General features: G+C 32.5%; 1 protein-coding gene across 1 annotated transcript in view; it reads right to left on the bottom strand.

The window, feature by feature from the left end:
* LOC105544651 (latrophilin-3-like) overlaps window positions 1-7,521 on the bottom strand; it is a gene marked incomplete at its 3' end in the record, with an annotated part of 429,398 nt that overhangs the window by 267,369 nt on the left and 154,508 nt on the right. The window lies entirely within an intron of this gene.

Below are 7,521 nucleotides of genomic sequence, written 5' to 3'. Positions count from 1 at the left end.
CTATGAAAGGATTCAAGCCCACGCAGCTGATAGCATGCTCATCCCACAGCATTCTAGCACTTGTTAGAAAGAATAACACTGGGGTTAGGAGCACAGGGTTTGGAGTGAGCCATAAGTGCTCCTAACCACATCTCTGTACTTATTAGATTAATAGCGTTTTGTGGGTTGCATTACCTCCTAGCCTCAGTTTCTTCACTGGCAATAGAAACATAACAATAGTATCTACCTCACAGTATTGTTTTGAAGACTAAGTGAGACAACACAGACACAGGCTTACTTAAAGAATGTGATACATAAATTCCAGGTGCTGTTATTATTGCTGTTGTTTACATGACATAGTCATCCTTTAGAGGAAGGCTATTTGAAAGTACACTATACACTAAAAAATGTTGTCTCTCTAGTATGTGGTATATGACAAATAGATAATAAATGTCTAAAGGATTTTCCCCTTCACTATTTGTTATTGTTAAAATTTCATTGAAAAATGTTGCATTCAGCCGCTATATTTATGCATCTAAAATGCAAATCCTTCTTAGAGATTAGTTCATTGATTAATTCCAGGAAAGAAGTTTTATTTTATTTTTGAACTACCATGAAAGACTAAAAGAAAATATTTTATTAAATAACACATCCTCAAGTTTAACAACTATAACTTTGAGGAATTTTTTAAAATTTGAGCCAAAGACCACTGCGTAATTTTCTTTGCTCTCTTTTTGGTAGCTATAGAAACGATTTGGTCAGTGCCATCTGACATACACTTAAAGACAGACATTTCTTGACTTTTCTTAAGACCGAATAATCTCAACATCTTTAGAAACTTCATATATCATCTTTTCTAGTGATTTTGGTCACTTTTAGAACCGCTACCTCTAACAAATAGCTCTCTGGTTTGGCTTTGGTAGTCAAAGTTATCTCAGAAATATTTAAAATCCTTAAGATCACAGCATGAAATTGTCTAGCTCTCATGTCCACATCAAGCATAGATTATTATCCTCTGAGATCCCTCTCAGGAATCTGTGTTCTGTCCTAATTCTCATATATTTAATTGAATGAGAGAAAGAAATACCCTCACTCTGATGTCCCTTTCCACTAACAGGAGTGTAGTAGTAGATAATCTGGAAGACATTTTCTTCCATGGAAATGCAATTGAGGTGAAACAGCAGCTGAAAAATTAATACTACAGATAAAGACTAATCAGTACTATACATACCACTATATATAATAATAAAATCAATAACATCATCATAATATTGCTTCCTATGAACTGAATATGTACTACGTGATTTAAAATTCACTCATTCAATGAATATTTAATTAATTCAACAAATGTATTGAGCTGTTTCCATGTGCTAGGCATTTTTATAGGTACTGGGAATAAGGAAATGAACAAATAAATAACTCTGGCTTTGTGGAGTTTAGAGTAATAACAAAACAGGGCAAACAAATAAAACACAAGGTACGATTCAGTGAGCAGTGATAAAAGTGCATTTGTAAAATTTTACGTAGTATGACCAAAGACTCTTTCATTGAGAAGGTAAAATGTGTAAAAACCTGAATGTAACTGGTAGCAAGCTATGTGGAAAATGACAAGGATAGCATTTCAGAGCATTTCTGGCAGAGGCAACAAGGGCAAAGGCCCTCAGGCAAGAGTTGAAAGGGATTTAAATAGCAGCAAGGAGGCAATTGGGAAGCTGCAGAGTGAGGGAGGAGAAAAATGGTAGGAGGGATCAGACAGCTAGCAAGGGGCTTAATACCAATTCTGGTAGAAGTAGGTAGGCTATTATTCATACTCTAGCTTTTATTTCATGAGCAGAATCCCACTATAGAATTCTGAGCAGAGGAGTAAAATGATACAACTTATATTTTAAGTCGATCATCTGGCTTCTGTGTTGAGAACAGATTATAAGCAGCCAGGCCAACTAGTTAGAAAGATACACAATAATCCAGGTGAGTAATGAGGGTGGTTTGGTTGCAAGGTATTAGCGGCATAAGCAGTGAGGGGTAATTTCTCAATGTACGTAAGGTAGAAGTTATAGGATTTGCTTGTGGATCATATATGTGATGTATGAGAGGGAGAAGTCAATGTTTTTGACTTTTGCAAATGAAAGAAAGGAGTTGTCATTTTTGAAAGCTTTTTAAAAAAGACATTTTTAGGGGTGTGGGTGGAGAGTAGAAGTTAAGCTTTGGACATATTAGTTGGATGTGCCTATCAAAAATCCTAGTGAAGATACTTGAGAAAGTAGCTATATACATGAGTCTAGAGTGGAACATTTGGGCTAGAGGTAAAAATTTGGAAACAATAAGCAATTAAATCACATATAATGCTAAAGTAGAAGAGACTACCAAGGAAGTGAATATAGAAAACAGAAGAGAACCCAAGACTGAGCTTTGGGAATCTCCAAAACTTGTAGATTAGAGAGGATCATGAGAAATCATTGAAGAAAACTAAGGGAGATGCCAGAAAAATACAAGGAAAGTTGGATGACCCAGAAGACAGTTGAGAAAAGTTTTTCAAGAAGACATCAATGGTCTGCTTTCATGAGCAGAAACCCACTATAAGATTCTGAGTGATGAATAACATGATATAACTTACATTTTAAAATGAACATTCTGGCTTCTGTGTTGAGAACAGATTATAGGTGGCCAGTAGTTTATATTAAGAAATAACGTAAAATGGGAACTGAGAATTAAACTTTGGATTTGACAACATTAATATTTTTTCAGATAAACAACAGCTTTGGTAAAACGGCTAAGAACTAAAGCCTGATGGGAATGTGTTCAAAAGAGGAAGAAAGGAGAAATATTTGATCAGCAACTTTCACCCTTGTAACTACTTGTAATTCCCTATTAGAATAGGGAAGCTAAGTAAATTGTTCATAATTAATCATTCTAATTCTAAGGCCTGTACCTTGACCACCGACTATACTGTTTATTTAAACCTTGAAGTTTCCTTCAAATGTTGGTGTCTGCTTGTGATTTATTTAAGATTTTTCATAGAAATGTTCTATTTTAAATATAGTAAACAGTATCTTCTCGAATACTTAATGTTTTTCTTTTTCCAAACAGATCAAAGTGTTTATTGATTGCAGATAACTTTCATGTGTGCCAAAAAAAAATTTACATTAATGTATTTTCACAGGGGCCAAATTTGGCCAGTTATTAATATGAAATTGCTATGAAAATTGACTCTTGATGCATAAACCAAACCACAGTCAATATAGAAAATGTAAAATACTCTTTAAATACTTGTAATACAATGTAAATGAAAGAAAGCAGGAAACCTATGTAGGAATATTATAACTATGTATTTTAAAATACCTGTAAAAATAGGTAAACTGATATACATTAAATAGTTTTAGGATTTGGTAAACTTGCAAGTACAAATTTCCTCTTTGCTGTATTTATTCTTTAATAGACATACATTAATATGACAATGGAAAAATACCAACATGCTCTACTATTATCCTACAATGTAACTCAAAAAATTCTACTACATTATTCATTATAATTATATTGGAATTCAACCCTTCAGAAAATAGTTTTATTATTCCTAAATACTATTTTAATTAACATCATTTATGAATCAAAACATATATTAATCATTAACAAGCAATTAATTTAGCACATTCATACTGTAAAATCAGAAAATGTAATTATTTGATAAAAGTAAGGCTATGGTTCATTACTTTCCCCAGATCGACATTAAAAAATAAACGTTAAAATCCCTAATGCTAATGAAGTGAATATGTGGGGACAGAATTTAAAATTAATGACACTTTAATTGACTTGTTGAGTCATTTTGCAGATATAATTTGACCAATATTTTACTAAAAAAAAAAAAAAAGCACTGTGTTTTGTCAGTAAATTATATCAGCAAGTTGGCAAACACCAATGAGTACATTGAGAAAACAGTCTGAACGTGTTCAGGCAGGAAAAAGTGCCTGATGTTTTGACTCGCTGTGTCAAACAAAAAGAAACAGAACCTTCAAGGCCAGGACTTCGCAGTCATGGTTATTTTAGTGGGTTGTTTTTCTAACAACTTATCTTTGTCCTCTCTATGATAAATGATGAAATGTATCTCCAAGTCATTTTGTTTATGATAAGTAACTTCAAGGAAAATTTTTATGTTTGTTTTTAATTTAAATCAAACCAAGCAAATAAAATTAAGAAGCAAAAACTCAAGAAGCTATTTAAAGCAATGACCTTGTCAAATATTACATGGAATGACATGTGTTTGCTTCACTGCAGTATTGCAAAGTGCTTACAAAAATTAAAAAATACTTACACAAATGAAATAAAAACTACAATTAGTATTGTAGAAATGAAAAAAAAAAGCTGTTGTATATGATCATTAGTTAGATAACTAATTTTTTTTCTGAGGAGAAATAAATTTGTTTCTTTCTTAATATATAGAATCATTTTTACTGAAATAAAAATACCGTGTTCCATTTAACTAATGATGTACCCCTCAACAGTGCATTTGATGTTGCCTTAAGTACTTTGTAGAAAAGAATTAATCAAATCCTGCATAATGGATTTCTTAAGGCTTAAATGTACTCTTTTCCAAAATCATTTTTATGTTAAAATCTATAACCTTACCTAGACACCAATTAGAATATTAGTAGATGCGTAATCTGAGTAAGCAGTGGCAAAAGCTTTTATGTTCTTCTGTTTTAGGAAGAAAGAAAGAGTCAAATAAAAAGAGATTTATCACAAATGAAAGAAACGAAGGTGTAGTCAAATTTGTATCATCTCCACCAGTTATAAATACTGCATTCTATGTGTAAGTATCAAGTGTCAGTTTTCCTACAGAAATGGCATCCCTACCGTTTATAGATATGGATCAAATAAATTATAAATTATTAAATTATTACTAAAACTTAATTATTGGAATCATATTAACACATTAAGAGCTTCAAGATTACATTTCAAAACTTGAATATTACTACGAATATCATCTGTGAAGCCAAAAGACTATATCCTTAAAATATAAACTTTATTCTTCATTTATTCAACATTCATTGAAAAACTGCCATTTCTTTTATTCTGTGCTAGATCTGTAACTACTGTAGGAGGATTAGCATGGCTGCACCAAGAGGTGAAATGTTCAACAACTAAACCCTGTCTACATATTTTATGGAGAGAGTGGATCAATGTTTGCTGTAACTGCCGAGGTGTATTTTGTCTAAATAGACTTGGATATAAAGGGCTCAGTCACATGTCTGTCACAGATTAGAAATACCAATTTAATTTTCCAATGGCCACTTTTAGAAAGATAGGTAAAGTGCAGGTTTCCATATTTTGATAAGCCCCATCACCTGAGAACTTAGAAAATGCGTTCAGACCAAGAACAATCGTACTTACAGACAGTAGGAGTCAACTATCTCCGTGGAGTGAGTAATGCATTACTATTAAGAATTGCAAAATTATCAAAAAGATGAACTATAGATACATGTAATATATATTCTGAGAATAAGATATATTACTTCTGAGAGAAAGGCACTTCAGAAGAGGCTTAAAGTAAAACTGACACAAGAATATTAACAAAAATCAGTCACAATAATATAATATGATCAGATGTGGGAGCTGTTAAAATATTTTGTCTTACTTGACCCTAACAAAATTTCTATACAGCAAACAGAGTCGATCTCATTTTGCCAAAGTTTAAGATGAGATCGTTGAACCTTAGTTAAACGTTTTGCGTAACATCACCCACCAGAGAGTTAAGGTACTGACCTTAGAATAAGAAGTCTCTGCTCTTATTTTCACAAAATAAACCTAGTCTTTGTATTGTTACTTTTAAGGCACTCAGTAAAGGACCAAGGACAAATTATTCTGGTCCATTGACCATAAATATTCCAATCAATTCAGTCTGTGACTAAAGGAAAGTTGAAACCAGAGACTGACCTGCTGTAGCAACTATAAACTAAAATGAGAAAAAAAGGCCACAAAACTATACCACTGTTCAAGGCAGAATAGAGACTCAAGGTGAACACTAGAAGCTTTTTAAAGAGACTTGGCAAGGTCATGCTGATAAATTGAAATGGATACGACTTGGAACTACTAATAAATCATGCTAATTTCTTCAGAACCCACTGTCCTGGCCTCTCTGAACCCAGAGGTAATGGACAGATTATTCACATTCCTGATTAATAATTTTGAAAATTTTATGTACCTTACAATAGCTTATTGAGTTGGAGTTCAAAGTCTGTATTTTATTTGGGTCACTAAAGCGCGTGCGCGCGCACACACACACACACACACACACACAAAGTCTTATCATCTATGAGTAATAAAAGACTTTATATGAAATATAAAATACATGCTGCTTTTGCGATCGTACACCATTTCCGAACTAAACAACCTCAGCCATTAAAATATCTTCTCATTTTAACCTTTATTTCAATCCTATAATTATTTGTATTGCCTTAACATGTTTTTTAAACAATTTATATAAAAGTGGATGTCCATTGTGTTGCATATGGAGAACTCTCATGTATTTGAAATAAACTGTCTTATAGAAGCAATATAGTTTATTGGTTAATAACCTGAGCAACATAGCTACACTGCAAAGGATCCCATCCCTAATCTTTCAATTATTAGTCATGAGAACTAGGACAAGCCATTTAATTTATCTGTACCTCAGTTTGCTACTCTATGAAATGGGATTATATTATTTCCTATTTAATAGGGGTGTTGTGAAGATTAAATGAGTTTATACAAGTCAATCCCTTAGATAATACACGGCACATAGTAAGCAACCAGTAAATGTCTGGTATTAGAGTTATTATTTATAGATGATGTTTTTCTGAAAGGAAAGAAGAGAAATAAATACAAAGCACTGCTGACTATAGGGTACACATAGGAAAATGAAAATGAGAATGTTAAATCCACCTATGATATTAGAAATAGTAAGGGAAACTGTATGGTAAATTTTATTACTTAAAAATTTCAAATTAGAAAAGTGGAGAGAAAAATGTAAAGTACATATTTATGCCCAACATCTACATGTAAAAATTGCTAAAATTTTTCCCTGTTTGGTTCATCTATTTCGGGGTGAGCAGACGTTGAAATATTTTAAAATAAGTAACACTTACGACCGGGTACAGTGACTCATGCCTGTAATCCCAGCACTTTGGGAGGCCAAGGCAGGAGGATCACTTGAGCCTAGGAGTTCGAGACTGGCCTAGGCAATATTGTGAAGCCTCGTTTCTTTAAAAAAAAAAAGAAAAGAAATTAGCCAGGTGTGGTGGTGCACATTTGTAGTCCCAATTACAAGGGATACCTATTAAGACACCTCTTTTATATAAAACAGAGAACAGACTAATAGCCTTTTTACACATACGTATTTTTAAATCCACATCTGTACAAAGCTCTAAATAACTAAATGGGCTTTTAAAACATATATTCCATGGAAACAACTGTTAATATAAAATTAAAATGTCTTAAAAATGGAAAGAGTATAAAATGGGTGTGTGTATATATATGCATATAAAATGTATATATTCACAATAAAGTGAA

The sequence above is a fragment of the Mandrillus leucophaeus genome, unplaced genomic scaffold, assembly GCF_000951045.1.
Source record: "Mandrillus leucophaeus isolate KB7577 unplaced genomic scaffold, Mleu.le_1.0 Scaffold304, whole genome shotgun sequence".
NCBI classification, from domain to species: domain Eukaryota; kingdom Metazoa; phylum Chordata; class Mammalia; order Primates; family Cercopithecidae; genus Mandrillus; species Mandrillus leucophaeus.
This window is presented reverse-complemented; position numbering and strand designations above follow the sequence as displayed.